The following is a 20,931-nucleotide window of genomic DNA, read 5'->3' as shown; positions in this document are numbered from 1 at the left end:
GGCCGTGGACGCAACAATCGGCCCCACTCCGGAGCAAATTCAGAACGAACATCGAGAGGCCCTCCGGATAACAGCTGAGATCAGCGGATCACAATCACCTATCCTGATCTCCAACGCCAGCCCTCGGTCACGCGGGAGCGAAGACGACGATTACATGTACGGACTGCCTGATGATCCGAACGCAGAGGGCCTACCGGATGTCACACCCCAAACATCGGACCTAATAGCATAGGCAACCCTCCTCGACCTAGCCCTGGCTAGGCCACTGCCACTGTCATCATGGAGCAGCTTGCTCACTTCCGAGGCTGACCCGATCAAGGGTCCACACCGACGCACCTGGAGGCCCCGGTGGCCACGACCGGCCTCGTCCCTGGGGTCTATTCTCTCTTCCCGAACCCTCCCACCTGCCGGCCGGTCGTGGAGCCGCCGCGGCTGCCGGGAGAGGTGCTGGAGCGGTTCCACGGGAGCACCATCGGTATCACAGTTTTGGTGGGGTGGACGGACCCCTAGAGGTGAGTGCCCCTAACGGTTGAGATCCACCCTGGGACTAATCATCTGAGCCCAGTGACATTGGGAACTCTGGCCCATCTGCGGGCACTGCCACTGACTTTTTGGTGCCCTTTGACCCACTGCCCGTGGAGGGGAGCCACCACGGCTCTCTTGGCATACCACACTACCCTGTTCTACCTTAGTGCTGTACTTTGACATCCCCCCATTGAACTCACGGATTGATTGAGCTCGATAGAGCGTTTGGGCGACGACTTGTTTTGTAGTTGCCCTTTTGGTATTATGTTTCTGTTCAAGTTCCTCTTTTTGAGACTAGTGTTGGCACTGAAGTGTTGCAGCGTGCATCCTTGGGTCGGTGGGTGGAGACGGGGGGGGGGAAAGATGGTCATTGTTGGCTGCTGCTGTGGTCGTGTGGGCGGGGCGGGCTGGGGGCTGGGGGGGGGGGGGCGGGTGCTTGGGCGAAATGAATACTGTGATGGCTACAGTTAAATTTTGTACCTGGAATGTCAGGGGCATGCACACACCCTCACGTAGATATCAGGTGTACTCCTATCTTAAAAGACATCAGATCCAGATTGCACTACTGCAGGAGACACACCTGGTCGCCGCTGAGGTAGCCGCGCTCCGCCGTAGGTGGAGGGGGCAGATATTCGCCACGACCTTTTCAGCGTATGCGCGAGGGACCCTGATCTGGGTTCGGCCCGGAGTTCCGTTTGCACTGACACACAGTAATGTCGACTCCGAGGGGCGCTATGTCTTCATACAGGGCAGACTGGACGGGCAGCAGATTGTCATAGCCTCCATCTATGCACCTAATGTAGAGCAGGGGAAATTCTTCACGCGATTATCGGCAGTAGTAGCGCCTTGGCCAGATGTACCCCTGTTGTTGGGTGGGGATTACAATTGTGTACTGGACGTCTCCCTTGACCGCTCGTCCCCCCCAGTGGCAGTCGCCCCAGTGCGGACGGCCTCCAGGGCCCTACTTGATTGGGCAACACAGTGGAACTTACAGGATGCCTGGCGAGTCAGAAATCCCGCCGCCCGAGTGTATTCCTACTACTCGGGAGCACACTCATTGCATGTCATGCTTGACAGGTACATGCTGTCCCGCGACCTGCTTCCCTCCGTGACAGACGCTGACTACCTAGGACGGACGCACTCGGACCATAACCCACACACTCTGGTATATGGATGGAGGCGCCCGCGCCCGCCTATACCCACGTGGCGCTTGCAACCGGATCTCCTGCTCGACACCCCATTCTGAGAGGAGATATCCAGGAGGATCATACAGTATTTCGAGGACAATAGTGACTCGACCCCCTCCCCGAGGACCGAGTGGGACGCCTTCAAGGCGGTGACCAGGGGTAGCTGCCTCAGTATACAGGCGAGCCTGCGAGGCCAGGTGGAGAGAGATCTGATACGGGCGGAAGAGGCACTACTGGATAAAGAACGGGAAGCAGCGGAGGGCGATGACTCCCAGCTGATCTCAGCCAGGGCGGATCATGCTGTTTTGATGGAGCGCCTGAAGAACATTAATTTCGCAGCACACTCCGCGCGCACCCACAGTGCAGGTGACAAACCTGGTAGGCTTCTATCGTGGCTGGTACGACAGGACTCACAGTCCGCGTCGGTTCTGTCGATCCGCACGGCCCAGGGCGTTGAGGTCTACACCCAGGCACAGATTCACGAAGCGTTCACGTCGCATTACAAGTCCTTATACAGCTCACGGCTACGGGCCACGGTGGTGGAGATCGCGGACTACCTGGCGACACTGCAGCTCCCGACAGCTACTGCTGCCCACCAGACAGAGCTAGGTGCTGCACTCACCGGTGAGGAACTACGGGAGGTGATCTTCTCCCTCTCCAATAGCAAGGCACCGGGCCCTGACGGACTCCCGGCTGAGTTCTACAAAGCCTACTCACTGGTGCTCATACCGGAACTGTTGAAGGTGTATACGGCGGCATTGGAGGATGCTGAACTCCCGGCGTCCCTGAATGAAGCTAACGTGATCTCCCTACTAAAACCGGGTAGAGAAGCGAATGAACTAGGCTCTTACAGACCATTGGCACTCCTCAACACCGATTACAAAATCTTAGCAGCGACGCTGGCTCGGAGACTTGCGCCACTGGTCCCCACACTAGTGCACTCCGATCAGAACGGCTTCGTGCCCACCCGGAGCACGTCATATAATTTACGCCGCTTTTTCAGAATCCAACGGTATGCGACCCCCGCCTGGCCACGCTCGGGATGCATCATACTCGACCTGGAAAAAGCGTTCGACTCGGTGGAGTGGCCATATCTCCTCCGAGTCCTAGAGAAATATGACCTGGGTGATGCCTATGTACAGATGGTAGGGCTTCTCTATCAAGAGCCCGAGATACGAGTCCGGACTGGGCAGTTGTTCTCTAATAGGATCCGCATTGGGAGGGGTACCAGGCAGGGCTGCCCCCTCTCCCCTCTATTATTCGCCCTGGCGATGGAGCCGTTGGCGGAACTGCTCCGCAACTCCGGCGACATCTGGGGCATCCCGCTGGCTGATGGCATTCACTCGGTGTCTCTGTACGCCGACGACTTATTGTTATATATCAGAGACCTCACCTGTATACCTACGGCAATAGCGGACATCTTCCAAACGTTTGGGGACATGTCGGGGCTCCGCGTCAACTGGGCCAAATCGGGAGCCTATGCATTCAGTAGCGAGATGCCACAATGTGATGTGTGCATGATGGGGGAGACACTCCGGTGGCACCCGACGGTATTCAGGTACCTGGGGATCTTGATATATCGAGACCCTGTGGACCTCCTGGAGGGCAACCTGGTGAGGGCTATATCCTCGCTCTCGGCCCAGGTCACGTTCTGGAATTCCCTTCCGCTGAACGTGCCGGCCAGAGTGTCGCTAACCAAGATGATAATGCTCCCCCGGCTCCTCTATTATTATACTAACCTGCCAGTGTATGTACCGGTGCGCATATTCAAAGAGCTGGAAACCCTCACCAGGCGCCTCGTCTGGAATAAAGGGAGACCCCGGGTAGCATTGAAGACCCTGTACGCGGCCACAGACGCTGGAGGCCTGGCGGTTCCCAATCAGGAGCTATATTACTTAGCAGCCCAGCTGCAATGGGTCGCTTACTGGCTGAGTGGCAAGAACCTGACGGACACGGCCACGATTGACACTACCCTGTCCCCCGTGCAGGTGCTGACACTCTTCCACCCCCTAACGAGGGGCCGGCTCCCCACTCAGGTCCATGTAGCAGTCGCGAGGCGGTGCTTTGTGCGGAGCCTCAAACTCACCAAAAGTACGGTACCCTATGCTCCGAACCTACCTCTACTAGGAGCTCCCTTGGGCGCTGGCGTGCTGTCCTCGGCCGAGCTGCGCAGTTGGACTGCGGCGGACTTGGACGAACTGGGCGGCCTGTACAGCGACGGAGAGTTGTTGTCCTTTGAGACCTTGGCTGCGGATACGGATCTGCCAGCGGGACAATTTCTGGCGCACGCCAGACTCCTCCGTGAGCTAACGAAGGCATGGGGTGACATGAGCCACGAGCCACCCACTCATTTGCTCATCCAGTACCTACATGTGATGGGCGATGGCTCCCATATAGTGCACTGGTTGGCACAAGCACTGCACAGTCATACCCAATTCTCCTCCCACAGATTGAGGGAGAAGTGGGCGACCGACCGAGGTTCCGACTGGACAGACAAGCAGTGGGCCGCGGTATTAGCGGGCGCCAGGAATATTCCTCGCAACGCGCGCTTTAAGACCATCCAATATTATATCATCCATCGTGCGTATCTGTCTCCAGACAAACTGAATCGCCAATTCGGACTCACATCGTCGGCGTGTCCCAGATGCGGCCTCCTGGACTCGGACTTCCTGCACGCACTCTGGAGTTGCGCCCACCTCACCTCGTACTGGTCGGCGGTCACAGACACACTGACGGCGGCCACAGGCGATACCCTCCCCAAGACGTGGGAGGTATGCCTGCTGGGACTCTACAAAAGAACCAAGCAGACCAAGCTACGGGCGCGTTTCTGGGACTTGGGCCTCATCACGGCCAAGCGCCTTATCACGAAACGGTGGAAAGGCGCCATCCCACCGCGCCCTGCAGACTGGCGTCGCTCTCTGGGCAACTGGGCATGCGCGGAGAGTGTGTCTCTGCACAGGGAAGAGACTGCGGGCCTACGGAAGTACCCGATCGCCCAGGACTGGGACTCTGCCCTGAATGCGTACCATCGGGCGTGCGCGCAGGCCGGTATAGAGTGCCATCCCGACGTGGAATAGAGGGGACCCAATTGACTACTGTCCGGACTTGACGCGGGCTCCCCCCCCCTCCCCCCGCCCCCTTCCCCCCCCCCTGCCGCTTTCCCAGACCGCCAGGCCCTTGCCCACCGGGAGATGTCCCCTGCCGCCGCCCGCCCCCGCCCCCCCCCCCTTCCCCCCCCCCGCCCTGCAGTTGCGGCGACATCACATCCTCAGCTATCCCCGCCCCCACACGGCCCACATGGAGTACACCACGCACGGCTAGAGATTTAGATACACTGCTACACACGCAAATGCTAGTCTAACGGTTGGTGAAAAGTTTCTCCCTTCCCCTCTTCTTCTTTTACTTCCCAGTTGAATCTCTTGGTTGATAACGAGACTGTTTATGCTGTACTCATGGTAATCTTCGATTTCCCCTCCTTGTTTATGTTTCGCACAACACTGGTTGGACACTGCCATGAACAGGAGACTGCAACCCAGCGTCCCATGTGCCTATGTGGGATATGATCCTGCCCTTGACTGCTGCTGTGCTAACCGAGGAACACGACTCAAGTCACTGGTTGCTGGTCTTCATGACCACGTTGGTCCTCTTGCAGTGTTGCGGACCGCGTACACTGCAACACGAGACATTTCCTGGCGCTGCCACTTGCGGACTAATGCATCTCCTCTGGCTACTGTTTCTTTTCACTCATGTATAACTGGCTTGTCAATATGTGCTACTCGTTGAGTACCAATTGTAATAGTACTTCATTGTTATGATATTGTGTGAATAATTACCAACTTATCTGTGAAACTAAATAAAGTTTGGGACCGTTGGTCTTAAAAAAAAAAAAAAACATTAACCTGTAGAGTGCGGAAACAAAATGCTCATTTCCTCCGCATTACCTAACTTGTGTGGAAAATGGTAAATCTACTTCGAACTAATCCCCCTTTCAATAACCGGATGGATAATCCAGAGGTCCTCTGTAGGGAACTTATGGATAAACGTACGAAGGCCGTGGATCGGGTGGTACCAATCCGTAGGCTGAACCTAGTGGATAGAGGCCTAGGGGCCCCATGGTATAATGAACCACTTAGAGAGAAGAAACGGGGGCTACGGAAATTGGAAAGAGCCTGGCGCAAGGACTACAGTGCCGACTCCCGGAGCCAATATATACAGGCACTCACTAGCTATAAGCAGGCGATCATAGCTAGGAAGTCCGAGTTTTTTGAGGAGAGGATTGCAACTGCCACGAATCCCCAGAAAGAAGTCTTCCGAGTCCTCACGGAGCTTAGGAAAAATAAGGAACAGACTCCGGAGTTTATTCAGGAAGACTGCCAAAAATGAGATAGAGACGGAAAGGAACTCCCCCGTACCCCCCTGCCCTAGCTCACATCCCCCCAGCTCTGGGAGTCATCCAAAGGGAAACATGGGACATCGCAACAGGTCTTCATGTTGGTAAAGGCTGGGGTAGGTGCTGCGTCAGTGTGGGAAGTCGCAGTAAGCGCAAATATCTGGGGCAGGTGAGTTCCCGAAAATCGGAGCTCAACATAGAATTGAAAGAGTACCACAGTTCCTCAAAAGAAGTCCCATCCCCCTGAAGTGACAAGGAGATGCACTAAAGGCCTAGCACGTGCCGCAACCTATGAAGACACCCCTGGAACGTGGGGATCACCGCCATGCCGCAGTGGGACTGAATATTCTGCAAGGCCGCACCCAGGGCAATTCCCATCTGCCTACCTCTGCGTGACTTAAGGGGAAAAGTAAGAGCGTTGGGCAGGCCCAGGAGTACATCCGCCGGGAAGTGGGGGAGTTCAGTGTCAAAGTGTTTGTCGAACTTGTCGAGAATCTGTTTCCAATACAGCGTGAGTGTTGGGCATTCCTATTGCAGGTGTATCAGTGTGCCCTTGGATCTGCAGCCTCTCCATCAGCTGAAGGGCAGCCGGGGATGCCCCTGTGAAGTCTGAGAGGAGTGAGATACCAATATGACACTATCTTGATGGCCATTTCTGTGCTGGAAATGTTGCGCGCCGAGTGTCTAGCCCGATAGAAAATGTCCCCCCACTCCTCCTGCGATAGTGTTCGTCCCAGTTCTGTCTCCCTTCACCTCTGCCCTGCAGTCTTAGCCAATGGTTCCGGATGTCGCAAGAGGTAGTTTATCTCTGTGATGAGACGTTTGCTCGACTGTTTGGAGAGTAACCACCTTTCGTAAGGGGTGAGCAATCTCTCCGCCCCTTGGCGTGTCGAGGGCTGCATAACCCAATGACGAATCTGCTGGTAACGGTAGTGCTCAGTCTCTGGCAGCGCACAGTTGGAGCGGAAATCTTCAAAGGACCCTCCACATTGAAGAAGTGGCCAATCGATCTGTGCCTCTCCCCTTCCCAATGTTTAAAAGCTGCTAGGTCAAGACCTGGAGTAAAGTTGGGGTTGTTGATTATGGGTGTGATTGGTGATAGGAAGGTAGTAAGGCTGCAACACACACACAGCTGACGCATCCCAGGCCTTTAGGGTAGCCCGTGTGACCAGTGACCTGTAAAGCCCCGGGGGGGGATGGATCCTACGGATAAAGGGGATCTTCTACAGGGACTGACCCACCAGAGCCCACTTCATGAAAGCCAGGGCTTCTTGGACTTGCCCTGAGACCACTCCAACAGGGCCCGCAGCTGAGTGGCCCGGTAGTAGCAATCTATATTGGGGATCCCAAGGCCTCCCTCTCGCGGGGGTCTATAGCTCAATTCCCTGTTCATCCTGGGCTTCTTCTCTACCCAAACAAAGGAGAGAAACTCTTTGAAATAGTTTCAAAGTGCCAGTGGGCTGTTCAACAAGCAATATTTCAAAAAGATATAATAACTTTGGAAGTTCGCTCATTTTGAGTGCTGCCACCCTGCCCAGCCAAGAGAGGCCAAAAGGTCTCCATCAGTGCAGGTCCCTCCGGGTCTGCGCCAAGAGTTGGGTATAATTTAAAGAGACTGTGTCTTGGATGGAAGTCACAAGCTGTATGCCCAAGTATGGTATAGCTTTTCGATCCCATTGAATTGAGCATACCTGTTTGAGGGCGTCCATGGTGGACAGCAAAAAAGAGAACCCCAGGGCCAGTCACTTGGATACTTTGACCCGAAAGCCTGACGCAGCAGCAAATGACTCTAATTCTGTGAGGAAGGTTGGTACTGATGTCGCAGGGGCTTCAGGTGTGTCGATAACATCATGCGCGTACAAGCTGATGGTATGGTGCTCTCCTCCAAACCGGATCCCTACAATCTGGTTATTTTCCTGTACCCTCTGAGCAAAAGACTCCATTTATAAGGCCAATCGCAATGGGGAGAGAGGGCAGCCTTGCGTCGTTCCTTGTGCTATCGGAAAGGGCTCCGAGGTGGTTCAGTTGACCGGACTGTGATGGGCAGCTGTAGCCGCTAGATACCCATTTGCGGAAGCGGCTTCCGGCTCCAAACCCCTCCAGGACAGCCTCCAGAAATGGCCAGTGCACTCTGTTGAACGCTTTTTCAGCATCGACAGACAACAACACCCGCTCCTCTGACTGGTGATGGGATTTACACAGGAGGTGAAGTAATCTCTGAGTGTTGTCGACACATTGCCTGGTCGCCACAACCCGGCTTAGTCCGGGTCTATCAGGCCCAGCATCAGTGGTCCCAGTCTAGTGGCCAGGATTCCCGTAAATAAATTTAGATCACTATTTATAAGGGAGATTGGCCGATACGAATCACAGAGCTGGCTATCTTTGCAAGTTTTGGGGAGGACGACCACCGAGGCCAGGAGAATCGTTGCCCCCAGAGTTACTTTTCCTACTCCATTTAAAGTAATATTAAGGCAAAAAGCACATATTTGGGGAATCAAAAATACTATACTAACTGCAATCCAGCAAACATTGGAGAAAGTGCATATATTTTGGGGGGTCATATTTCCTATTTCAACTCCAGTCCAACAAACATTGGGAAAGTACATTTATATGGGAGCATAAGGTTTACTACTATAAATTCAACTAAAAACATTGGGGATAAAGCATATTGTGGGGGAAGGGTCCAGATTTGCTTTTCTAAATCCAGTTCCAACCAACATTGTTGAAAGTACATGTGTTAGGGGCAGGTGGTTGTATTTACTCTTTCAAATTGAGGCCCAGCGAACATTGTGGAAAGTGCAATATCAATAGAAATGGTTATAATCATTTAAAATTAGTTACACTACAAAAATAATTTAATACAGTCACATTTTTTTAAAGTAATGAATATTTATTTTAAATATGAATGCACCCCAATTAACCACACGACCCAAAATGAAATAATAATTAGAAAATTGACTCATTATTATAATAAACATTTATTATTATATAATATATAGTTTAATTAGAATAATGCCTATTCATTCCCTCAACAAACCCCACAACCCAAAATGAAAACAATAATTTGATATGTAATTAAACAAAAAATTATTACTACTTTAAAAACTTTCATAATATAACAGTCAATTAACATCAGTTATTATGTATGCAAATTACTACACCCCAATGAGCAACACATCCTGAAATATAATGAAATAAAAACTAAAAAAATAAACATATGAACAAATAAGTAACAATCACAATTACATAAATTAACATATTATTGAACTAACTTTAATTATTCGCGTTTAAAAAAAAAAAACCTAGTCCACAATAAACCCAAAAACCCTCCAAAAATTAATCATTGTTAAATCTAAATGCCACAATAAAATAATTAAACAAATTATAGTACAATGCAATACCCTAAACAATAAAGAATAAGGAATGATACAATTTTAAATTGAGGTATATTTATAAAATTATATACTTACCTTTGCATTTTTGTCCACGATATTTTGACTGTGATAGTATAGCCAGATTATATTTGGAATCGGTAGTATGGTAGAAGGCAGTCAAAGAAGCACCACATTCCCCTGTTGATGAGTGTCTCTCCTGATGGGAAAAACATACCTGCTGATCAGTAGCTCTCAAAGAGTTGCTGTCAGCGCAGAGCTAGTTCTTGCAAAAGGGAGGAGTGGAACTTTGGATAGAGAGGGGTAGTACAGAAGATAATTGGAAGTGGGTGGCAGGAGGCCAGGTATTTTTTTTAAATATTTGGACAGAGAGGTTGAGCAGGTTGAAGCAAGGGTGATGTGGGTGGTTGGAAGGACACTGGGTTGCTTTTCAGTAATGGTGCGGGTAGGGTGGAGAGTAAATACAGAGGATCGTGGAGGTAGGTGACAGGAGGTCAGGTATAATTGTCTTTATGTTTGAAAGAGGAAATGGCCACCATGATCTATATCGTGCTCCTATTAGATCTTTGCCCCTGTGTAGCTGTTGGAAGCACACCAGATAATTTGGGAAGCCACATCTTCAGTACTTTTTCTTCTGAGTTGTTCTTTCTGGGAATTTACATGCATTAACCTGTAGAGTGCGGAAACAAAATGCTCATTTCCTCCGCATTACCTAACTTGTGTGGAAAATGGTAAATCTACTTCGAACTAATCCCCCTTTCAATAACCGGACGAATAATCCAGAGGTCCTCTGTAGGGAACTTATGGATAAACGTACGAAGGCCGTGGATCGGGTGGTACCAATCCGTAGGCTGAACCTAGTGGATAGAGGCCTAGGGGCCCCATGGTAAAATGAACCACTTAGAGAGAAGAAACGGGGGCTACGAAATTGGAAAGAGCCTGGCGCAAGGACTACAGTGCCGACTCCCGGAGACGATATATACAGGCACTCACTAGCTATAAGCAGGCGATCATAGCTAGGAAGTCCGAGTTTTTTGAGGAGAGGATTGCAACTGCCACGAATCCCCAGAAAGAAGTCTTCCGAGTCCCCACGGAGCTTAGGAAAAATAAGGAACAGACTCCGGAGTTTATTCAGGAAGACTGCCAAAAATTCCAGGACTTTTTTACTAACAAAATTACCGACCTTGTGGCTGAAATCACGGTGACCACCCAGATTGACTGCCCGCCGCAGGTTATGCCAGCTAGAATGCCAGTGATAACCCCATTAACTGCCTTACCCTTGATTACTAGGGAGAGGCTGTCTTCTCTTATGGGGCGGGTCAAGTCGGGCTCCAGGTCTGATCCGTGCCCACCTGAAGTGTTCAAACTGGCACTCCCTGGTATAGAGGAAGATGTGCTGAGCCTCCTAAACCTATCTTTACAGGTAGGACAAGTGCCTCTTTCCTTCAAAGAAGCCCGGCTGATCCCGCTGCTGAAAAAAATGGGGGCGGACGTGAAATGTCTGAAAAATTTCAGACCAATCTCCCAGCTACCATTCCTGGCGAAAGTGCTGGAGCAACACGTTCTCACTACTCTGTCGGAGCACCTGGAAAGTAACGTCCTGTTAGAGCCGAATCAGGCAGGCTTTCGTGCGAATCACAGCACAGAGCTTGTCATGCTGTCGATTGTAGATGAACTGAGGAACAGAGCAGACAAGAAAACTCCGGGTGCCCTAGTGCTGTTGGACCTCTCCGCGGCATTTGACACCGTGTGTCATAAACAACTATTGTCGCGGATGAGGGAGTTCGGCATTCAGGGCACAGCACTTGCATGGTTCACATCCTTTCTTCAAGGGAGGATGCAGAGAGTGCAACTTGGTGACCTGTTTTCCACCGCAACATCGATCACCTGCGGAGTACCGCAAGGGTCTGCTCTGTCACCCCTTCTGTTCAATATCTACCTACAGCCTCTGATTCTAATGCTCAACCAAATGGACTGCCAGGTGTATAACTATGCGGATGACACCCAAATCATCATCCAACTGGATGATGGCCAGGATGCCTTCGCAAGACTGCAAAACATTCTGAGAAGCACAGCCAACTGGATGTCCAGGAATTCCCTAAAGATCAATCCGGATAAGACCGAGGTGTTGCCTATTACCATCGCTGGCAACCCATGGAATGATCAATTTTGGCCTAGGAAGCTGGGTATGCCCCCGGAATCGGCGGCAGTGGTCAAAAGCCTGGGCATCCATGTGGACGGTAAATTGTCCATGAAAAAACAAGTTACGGCTGTAGTCGGCACCTGTGTCGGCCTCCTCCGACAACTCAGGAAAGTCTCCTCGGTGTTATCTTTCTCCACCTTGAGGAGTGCGGTCTCTGCTATGATTCTAGCCAGGCTGGATTATGGCAACTTGTTGTATATAGGATTACCGCAAAGACTCCTTAATAAAATGCAGGTTGTCATGAATGACGCGGCCAGACTCATCTTTAAAAAGCCGAGGAACACGCATGCATCCCCCCTCTTGCGTGAACTACACTGGCTGCCAGTCAAGCAAAGGCTAATGTTCAAGGGGCTGTGCATAGTCCATAAGGCCCTTTATGGTAGGGCACCAAGCTACATGAAATCATGCCTGACTCTCTACAGGCCGGGTAGGGCGTTAAGATCTGCAGAAGCTACCCTCCTTGTTCAACCACGCTGTAGACTAGCCAGTGTGGGAGGTCGTGCTTTCTCTTACACACTCCCAGCTCTTTGGAATAAATTGCCACTGGAACTGCGGAAAGAAACCAAGCTGCTGCCCTTTCGAAAGAAATTAAAAACTGTGCTCTTTCAGCAAGTGTGGGGTTGCCCCTGATTCGTGACCAGCTGTATCTTTCTGAATCGCCATGCAGACCCTGACAAAGCGCTTAGAGACCCCTGGGTTATGATGCACTATATAAATCAAATAAAGAAATAAATAAATAAAACGTCAATGTCTTGTCTTCCCTCTGTAGGAAGAAATTTTTTCAGATGAGTGCAATATGAGGGTTTTGGGTTCTGAGAAATCTCGAGCTTCCCAAGATTATTTTTTCAGTCTCTGTGTTGGCCAGCATCCCATGCACGCTACTGCCACAAAGACTGGACGGCTGTGTACAGTGGCACAGTTGGTCATCTGTGAGGAGGTTGGGGCAACCCCCTCTTGCGCACAGCCGAAGGGTGTGCACAGCATGGGTTACCACAGGAGTTCACTGAAAAAGCAAGGTTAAGTTAGAGGAGAAACTTTAACAAGGGGGTGTTACTAAGACTAAATAGTGAGCCTGAGCGTCACATTTCATAGGATAGCCTTCGAGCCAATATGAGAAAATGGACTGAACAATTGTGCATTTTAAACACATTTATCAAGTCTGAAATTATTAAAATACGTTTGTTTTTGTAGACTTGATGCTCCTTATAGCATATTTATAATAATCTCAGAAAAAAGGGAGTGAAAGCACTGACAAAACAGTTTCTACAGATTCAATAGAACTCACTTTAGAGTCAGTGTTTGGTTTGCAAAGTTATTTTAGGATGATTACCTTTTTGTGCTGGTTGCCCACAACTCCTTCTGTGGCAGAACAGTGTGCTCAAGGAATAGTTATCATTTCAATATCAGAAAGCCTCTACTGGTCCATTGCTTAACAAAGCTATGTTTTAGTCTGCCTAGTTGGACGTTTAAACTTATACATGTCAGAGGCTGCACACCTATACAGGTCTCAAAATATTGAGCATAGTGGGTTCCAATGCCCATGATACTGGATAAGTTATTGGCAAGCATTGGCAGATACAAGATTGATTAAGTGCCAATCATCTGGCAATATTACTCTCAATTACTCTGCCAGGATTCAGTGATATATCAGGGCTACTGGAATTATGCAATTCTGCTGCCTCTGCCATTGCCACATGATTATGGATTTGCCACATTTGTTACAAAATCCATACTCTTCTGTATACTTAGCAGAGTCGCAATGGGAAAAAATGTTTTGTAGCTCAAACAGATCAATAGCTACTGCCAACACTGCCACACATGTTGCTGTGCATTGGTAGGTTACCTTTCCTTTTCTCATTGCTGCATTTAGGTGGTAGACTGATACTACAGTGGTAAAAAACTCCACTCATACAGTAGTAATAATATTATAAAAATTACAAATATGCCTCATAACTAAGTTAACCCCACTGTATAATTTGTGTGTCTCCTGCCACATAATTGCAGTGTTATGCTTAATACCAAGCATTGGGAATGCCAGTATGTCCAACATATAACTGAAAGTGACACTTGCATTATTGATATAAAACACACATGCCTCATCTCATCTGCCCACTGACGCATTCTTGCATTTATTCACTTACCCATCCACAATCAAACAGACATACAAGCTCAAGAGTGTATGCAGCATTAAAAGAATAAAATTGAAAAAGGAAGCTGAAATAGGCTGACCCATTATCTCATGCTTTATACTGTCATGGTGTTATGGTTATTGTAACTGTAATTATAACTTGTATTCACATAGCGCTTACTATGCCTCAGAAGGATGTTTTCATGTTTTTTTCTAGGTATTGCCTTTGTGGGTCACACATGTTAATCACTTAGATGTCGATGCAAATGCTTAATACAGAATGCACATTTATCTTTCTTTGCCACGTAATAATCAAGCCTGCTCAAATATATTTACAGTCATTAATCTGAATTGACTGTTCTAAATAATTGTTATTAAGTTGTGAACAAAGTTTCATGCATAGCTAAAAACTGTTTCATATTTATTGTCCAAAGAACAAAGTCTGCCGAATGAAATAAGTAAAAGGGCACCAGGCCATTTCTGCTAATTGTTTACCATGAAAGATTCAACAATGACTAAATATTGACCAGGGGTATATCGGATGGAGAACCTGCTGGAGCTGTTGGTTACTTTACATATGTCCATAAATCAAAGAAATGCGAATTAGGATGACATGTATGTATTATCAACCATTGCTTTTTGTGATGCTGTACAATAATACTGACGACTGTTTAATAAAAAGAAGTTTAAAAAAAACTGTGACTAAATAGTGTTATATGAGCTAAGCACTGGGTGTGAAGAGTTAGAGAGACACTTCATGCCAGTGTACGCAGACGAGGCAGGCCATGCAGAATAGCATCACCCACTTTTGCTGAAGAATAAAGGGGTCATTCAGCCATCACTTGCTGAGTAGCCCAGCCACAAGCGCAGACGAGCATAGCAGACCTTGCTATTATGTTGAAAATAAAGCATTATTGTTCAAACAGGTATGGGAGTACGAACCATCTGAAACTCATATTAGGCCTTCTTTTGGTGCTAAGAATACCTTAGTATGTAAAGAAATTAAGGTGGGATTGTTATAAAGATACACTGCCAACAGGTTAGAGTATTTTTTGTTGTTCACACTTTTGATAAACGTTGCTGCTACCATTCTGTTTTTTTTTTGGTTACAATTTATATCATATTTACTAGGATAGCATTTTCATTTTAAAAGACATCTTTGAATTATATTGATTGTTTCCTAATGTTCTTGAGTGCGATTTATCTATCTATCTCTGTGACAACTCACAGGATTGATCATTACCTGAAACACATCTCGCTCAAATATTGTCTAGTAGGTTGTGGGAAGGTGTTGCAGTCCAACTGGTTTTCTGTCTTTTGTTGGCATATTGAATAAGTCTTTAGTGTCAGGCGGTCTAAAAAAACAAAATTTGGGGACGTGTTCTAGATGAATGTAGAAAACCGATTCATCATTTTGGCACCCTGCCACAGGGCACGCTTTTTTTCTAGATCTTTTAGTAATTTCAGATGATGCACTTAACAAATGAAGTATTACAATTAAGCAGAGACAACTGTTGAAATATTGAGTATCTCCTTTATCTTCGATAATAGAAACATCAACAAAAGGTATTATTCCTAATGCTCACACTCTACATCTGTATTGGGTACAATGGGCCACTTTTTAAAAATGCTACTGGTGTACAATTTGAATATAATCCTATGCTTTGCATGCAAGAATTGTTGCAATAGAGACAAAATATTCCAGAAACTCACTCCAAATATTTGCTCATGCATAAGAGCATGTTCTACATGGACGTGAATGTTCTGCACCTGGCAATAAACAAAATACTGGCAGTGTAGGGAATCTTTGAAGATTGCGATTTCAAATCGCTATGCACAAACATTTTTAAGTGATTCCACTGCACAGTGTGCAGAAATACATGTCCTGTTACCTGCCCTACAAAAAGGCTGATCTGTCGATTCCTACACTTATTGTGTTTGATTTGGCATTCTGTGTCGAAGGATATAATGTGGGCTTATCACATTGATGCTTGAATAGATTTGTAGATTCAAAAGGGAAGTCAATAAGAACTAAACAACTTTGTGAAAGATTGGCAGGCCTACAGGACAAGCTTCTTTGAGTCCATGTAGAGCACAATATGGCTCATCGAAGTGAAGAAACTGTGGAGTAGACTTGGCTGCAAAAACAGCACCTCTAAGGTATCTGCTGTAACTCGATCTCCAACTAAGAATGATGTGGGCACTCTGGTAGTGATACAAATAACTTTAAAGGGGGAGAAGCCTCCTGATGGTTTTCCTCCCAAATCCACCCAAATCCCTACTCAATATAATGTTTTTATGTGTTTTATATCCAGAGTAGGGGATAGATAGATTTCTCATGATCAAACTAGGTTAGACCTAATGAAGTGATCTCAGGAGGGGATAGCTTCTGCTCATGCTGTCATTAGTGCTACTGTATCAGTGCTGCAGCAACCATTCTGGTGGCCCTATTTACCAAAACTAACAAACAAATATATGCAACAATGCACCATTTGTCAACAGATAAAACACTCAACTGTTATAAGACCTGCACCAATTCCCCCTACTATATCTGATAAACCCTTCAGGATTCTTTTTCCTGACCATATTGGCTCAATCCTGAATGTTAACCAATATAAAAGTATATTGGTAGCTGTTGATTCATGCTCTCGGTTCCTTTAGGTTTGGCCACAAAAAACTGCTATGCTGTGCAGTCAATCTAAGGCGTGTGGTGCCTACCAGGAATGGGAGCATTTCATACCTTTCATTAGCCTGCTTTCACGTTCAGCGTATATGGATGCTATGTCTTCTCTTGAACTATGACCCACTATAGTTACACCCTTTCTGCCTGGAAACTAACACGGTCGTAGAATGCACCAACAGTGCACTTAAAGAACCCTTGACTGGTAGGTTATTGGATACAGGATTGACCTAACTGCATAACATGTATGGGGTTCAGGGAGCACTAATTAACTTTCCTAGAGGAGTGCCACAGTGCAGGCAAGATTCTCTTTGTGCCTAATGTTGATGTCCCTGGAAAGGTATCAGAGTCAAAAACACCTGACCGTTTGATACAGTTCACTCTGTTACAGAACATTCAAGAAACTAGAACTAAATTTAATGTGAATGATTCCGACTCTACCACCTATAAAGATAATATTCCTAAAGGTGCTGATGGGTGGCTTCCTACAGTGGGAGAATTAGTGCAATAAAAGATCCCTGACATACAAGTATTTGGGCCATCTTACAGGCCACCTGTCCCAGTTCAGGGGTATAAAACACCCGAAAGTCATTTTGCCACTCTTACCTGATTCAAAGAAAACCAGGAAGTTGTTGAACGACTACATCAAGGAGCATTATGTAGATCCCCTTTGACACTAAAGTTCCTCTGGAGTACATCAGCACATCCTCTCCCTACTCTAAAAGAACTATCTGAGAAGAGTACAGCTATGCTAAAGTCCTGAACCCTATGCTGGGGAACGATGAGCCTGCTGTGTCTCTAGCATTACATCAAGTACTACTTTCTACAAGTGAACCTAATGCTGTGATTTCAAACATTCCATCCATTGAAAGTACTGCTTTGGTTTATTATGAGCCTCCAACATAACTAAAATCAATTGAAATAATTCTTCTACAAGAAATTGTACTGTTTGAGAATGATTCTGATACAGATATTGAAAGGAGAGATATAATAACCTCTTCTCCAGCTAATCAATGCTGCAGATGGCTTCTTGCTTGCTGGCTTTGAGACAAACGGATTTTAATACTATCGTCATACATCTGGATCACTACTGGAGTTGTTTACATTTTAATGTGGATTATAATGTTAGTCATAATTGTTCTTCTTGTACATGGGCATTATATTTGTAATAAGATAGTGCCATTTCCTGTGGTTCAGGAATTGAAGTCACACTCTTCCTCTCACAGAGCCCACCAGAATCATCATGATGTAAACACTACTGTGTATCTTGTGCTAGACGGTGTTGTTTAGGAAAAGGTTCCTTATCAGGTTATGGGTCAGACAGAAATTATTCAAATTCCTTTTGTTTTGAAAATATCTCTAGATAATATTATAATTCCTGACCGCTTTGCAAATTTATACGACATAAATTCTGTTTAAAAAAGATATCTGACTTAAATTCTTATGCCATTCTAGACAATGAAAATCCCTACTTTAATTCCAAAAATCACCAAGAGCTATTTTGTTTTCATCATTATGGACACATATACATTCATAGAACAAATTGTTCTCAAGAAATAAATAACTATACACAGTGGGTGCATTGTAGGATTCCACCGGTAGTGGCCCGTGGAGGAGTGCCGCGGGTGGTGGGGCGGGGGAATGGCAGGGTGGGGGGTAGTAAACTCCGGCTCACAGCCGACCGGAGTAATGTAAAAAAAAAAAAATTCACTGCGCGCATTGAAACGCATTTGGCGTTTCAGCGCGCGCAATGAAATTCGTTTTATTTATTTATTTGTTTACATTACACCAGTTGGCCGTGAGCCAGAGTTTACTACCCCCCACCCTGCCCCTCCCCCACCCCACCCCACCCCACCTCCCGCGGCACTCCCTCCACGGGCTCCTACTGGATTCCACCCATAACTAGTCCCAGAAGCTTTAATAAAAGGTTCCCTTATTTCGACAGGACAATTCAGACCCATCTACCTTTTATTATTCCCAAAAAACTGAAAGACTTTTAAAATTCTGATCACAAGTCATAGGTTGCTATATTCTGCATAGTTCATTGATTCACTTGCTATTCAAGTATATGAATATTGGAAAGAACACATTAGGGAACAGAGTGTTTAGGGAACCACGTTTTTGCAATTTAAAGGTACAGAGACTTTCTTTAAAGCATGCATGATTCTTAGGGAAATTGTACATCTTTAAAATGTATCCATTGTTTTCGAGTGTTTTTAAGTGTGTCTTTCCTTAATGAAAGAAGGTTGTGAATTCACTAACTATCTCTATGAAATCTCATAGAATTGGCCCTTACCTAAAACACATCTAACTTAAATATTGCTCAGTGGGTTGTGGAGTGGTTGCAGTCCAACTAATTTTCTGTCTCATATTGGCATAGTGAATAAGGGGCATATGTATCATCCCTTTTTTTAGTCGCAAACGCTGCGATTTCGCAAAAAAGCAGCGTTTGCGACAAACAAAAAAACAAAAATTAAGGAATCACAAAATTTGCGATTCCTTAATTTTGCGTCAGCATTTAAGGAATTGCAAATTGCGATTACTTAAATGCTATGTATGAAGCACCCAAGTTGTGCGATTTCTCATTAAGAAATCGCAAATTACCACCAACTTGAAGTTGGTGGTAATTTGCGATTTCTTTCACAAATGCTCTTTTTGGCATTTGTAAAGGTGCCATGGGGCGCACATACATGCCCTTAGGGCATGTATGTGCACCATATGCGCACACATCTAAATTTCAGGGGTGCATCAGGGTGTCCTTATGACACCCTTGCACCCTTGAAATTATTCTCAATTTGCGATTCTCAAATTGCGAATTGAAAATTGAGAATAACTTCCCATTCGTTCCTATGGGCCTCCTGGCCCATAGAAATGAATGGGAAAGTATTCCTTAATTGCGATTCACAATTTTCTAATCGCAGTTAAGGAATATTAATAAATCGCTAAAAAATTGCGTTTTTTCACTCATCCCATTTTGCAATTCTCAAATAGCGATTTCTAAAAAATCGCTATTTGAGAATCGCAAATGAGGATGTTGATACATCTGCCCCCAAGCCCTTAGTGCCAAGGTATAGAGAATACCCAGATTCTGGGTCATGGCCTAGAAGAACCTAAAAAACCTCTCAGTGGACCGAACCAGAGTATGATTGATACAGACCAATGACAAAAGAGGGCTGACCCAAAGGCCCTCTTCGTATGTACATGCACGGTATTACATGTCTATGTATATATATATATTTTTTTTGTTACATGAGTCTTGCAGACAACTAAATCTGTGGGAGCCGCATGAGAGGGTCAAGCAAGGATTATTAAAGCACCTATCTTCAACCCGCCACACCACCCAGTTTGTCAAAGTGGGTAATAAATACCAAAACCCTAGCCTATTGAGGTAATCTTTGTGATTCCATGCAACAAAATCCCTATCAACAGGCTTTAAGAAGGTGACACAACAATCCATCTTTAAATGTCTATTGTATTTATTGTGTGCTTTTCATAAAGCACATCAGGGCTATTGCCTTGCTTATAAATATTTATAATAGACACATCAAGCAAATGGAATTTACACATTTTGCCAGTGAACCAATCATGCCTAGAGCCTTTAAAAATGGCTTGTCACGTTACCCATCTCAGGCTTGCTAAATTCAACATACATTTTTCATAAAAAGCAACCGTCAGACATGCAGTCATAAAATTATAAATAGATACAAAATTACTTTTGTAAAACAATAAATCAACCCCTTTTAGGCGGTCTTAAGAAGTTTCAGTGAACATTTTCTACACTCAGGGTTTGTCAAAGGGAATGACCAACACCAAAACCCTTGTGAACTATGGTAATCTGTGATATTCCATGCAACAAAACACTTCTTTACTTAACTCAGTGTAATAATTCATCCATAAATACCTAAACGCTAGGCCCTCTGCTTTTGTAGTCATTTTTCATAGTAAACAGATCCGACTTTTTGTATCTGACTTAACTTTTATCTATGAACCAATGAGGTTTATAGCATTTGTTGCTGACATGACAAAATAACTGCATCTTTGGTGCGATTTCTCCTGTCTTTCTGCCTCTGTCTCCTGTATTTTTGCTGTGTGTTGGATTTCGTTTTTGTTGGTCTAGATGCTTTGGGCACTTTGCCACGGCTGATCAATGCCAAAGTGCAAGTGCTCCTTGTGTAAATTGTGCATATGGATTGGTGTTTACATGATTGGCTTGTTGGCTTACAACTAAGTCCCTAGTACAGTGCACTGTGTGTGCCCAGGGCCTGTAAGTCAAATGCTGCTAGTGGGCCTGCAACACTGACTGTGCTACCCACACAAGCAGCCTTTCAAAGAGAGTCTCAGGCCTGCTAATGCAGTGTCTGTACGCAGTCTCTACTGCAATGTCGACCTGGCAAGTGCACTCACTTGCCAGGCCCTAACCTTCCAT

At 46.3% G+C, this 20,931-nt stretch overlaps 1 protein-coding gene across 4 annotated transcripts in view; it reads right to left on the bottom strand.

The window, feature by feature from the left end:
- Nucleotides 1-20,931, bottom strand: part of PHOX2B (paired like homeobox 2B) — a 488,291-nt gene that overhangs the window by 361,777 nt on the left and 105,583 nt on the right. Inside the window, exon 6 of one of the 4 annotated variants that reach the window (XR_013608336.1) lies at nucleotides 14,976-15,180. The exons of the other annotated variants lie outside the window; for them this stretch is intronic. The gene's annotated coding sequence lies outside the window, so the exon portion shown is untranslated. Of the gene's footprint in view, nucleotides 1-14,975; nucleotides 15,181-20,931 lie in introns of those variants that run through there. 4 annotated transcript variants of the gene reach the window in all.

This window comes from Lissotriton helveticus, chromosome 2_2 (assembly GCF_964261635.1).
Source record: "Lissotriton helveticus chromosome 2_2, aLisHel1.1, whole genome shotgun sequence".
NCBI lineage: Eukaryota > Metazoa > Chordata > Amphibia > Caudata > Salamandridae > Lissotriton > Lissotriton helveticus.
Note: the sequence above shows the minus strand (reverse complement) of the source record. Positions and strands in the feature narration are given on the sequence as shown.